Source organism: Palaemon carinicauda, chromosome 7 (assembly GCF_036898095.1).
Source record: "Palaemon carinicauda isolate YSFRI2023 chromosome 7, ASM3689809v2, whole genome shotgun sequence".
Classification (NCBI taxonomy): domain Eukaryota; kingdom Metazoa; phylum Arthropoda; class Malacostraca; order Decapoda; family Palaemonidae; genus Palaemon; species Palaemon carinicauda.
Genome location: NC_090731.1, coordinates 89,191,281 through 89,192,856, shown reverse-complemented (window position 1 = coordinate 89,192,856; position 1,576 = coordinate 89,191,281).

Here is a 1,576-nt window from a genome sequence, read left to right as displayed (position 1 = left end):
AAACATGCTTGGGTTAGAGATATCGTGCTTGAGGGCACACTCTGGCACAATATTCTATCTTATTTATCTTCCTCTTGTTTTGTTAATGTTTTTTTTTTTTATAAATTATATAGAAGAATTTTATTTCAATATATTTACTGTTCCTGAAATATTCTATTTTTTCCTGTTTTCTTTAATTTCTGGGCTATTTTCCTTATTGGAGCCCCTGGACTTATAGCACCGTGCTTTTCCAACTAGAGTTGTAGCTTAACAAATAATATATATATATATATATATATATATATATATATATATATATATATATATATATATATATATATATATATATATATATATATATATATATATATATATATATATTACTTATCAGTCACAAAACTGCACGTGACATATATTAAAGGGTAAAATCCACAGGAAACAGGAAAGGAAAAGACCAGGTACCAAGCGCTTTCGTGTATTACGTACACTTCTTCAGGGTACAAAGTGAAATAGAAAATAAAATCATACAATAAAGAAACCTACCAAAACTGAAATAAAAGCCACAAACTAGCAAAGCATCATCAATATGCTAAAATAACAAACAGTCGTTAAAAATGAATAAACAATTGTAGTTTAAAATAAAATACTAGTAATATAACAATCGTTAAACTAAATGTTTACATTGTACTTCTTTACAATTTCATTAACAAGATGAGTGTCTAGTTTAAAAAGACCAGAACTGAGATAAACAACCCTTTCACCACGTTCTGGTATCCCCATTTTTATCGTAAATAGTAAGTATGTATAGGTTATATTTTACACACACACACACACACACACACACACACACACACACATATATATATATATATATATATATATATATATATATATATATATATATATATATATATATATATAGATATATGTGTGTGTGTGTGTGTGTGTGTGTGTGTGAGTGTATACATACGTTAGAGCTAAGTGGGAAATATATAGAATGATATGTATGTACGTATGTATATGCGTCACACTCAACGATAATACTCAATATCGACTTACGTCCCACCATCCCCCTTCCACCTCCACCCCACCCCCCACAAGGCTAATGGGGTGAGGATATTGCAATTACTACTAATGGCAGACTGAGCTAATTGCAATCGCATTTGCAAAGATAGTCCAGTGAAGTTCCTTGCTCAGAGTTGTCATCCGACGATACGTGATTATCATCTGGTGATTGGGTATTTTCATTTGTTTGGTTTTCATTACTGTCGTTATTGTTTTTGTCTTTACGTTCCTCAAGCATTGACGTTTTTCAAAATACCAACCCTTTTTAATGTTGTTGTTGTTTTCCTTATATGTTCTTTTTACATAAATGTAAAGTAAAATTATCGTCATTGATATCGCCATGAATATTATTTTTAATTTTTATTTTTAACAAATATCCATCTCAAGCTTCTATTATCATATAGACTTGTTAAAAGAACACAAAACAATTCATTCATTCTTTAATAAGGAAAATATTATATCGTTATCGGTTACTTTCAACTGCTAGAGTAAATAAGAAAGTCACTTATCTGCTAAGAAACATTATCTTTAT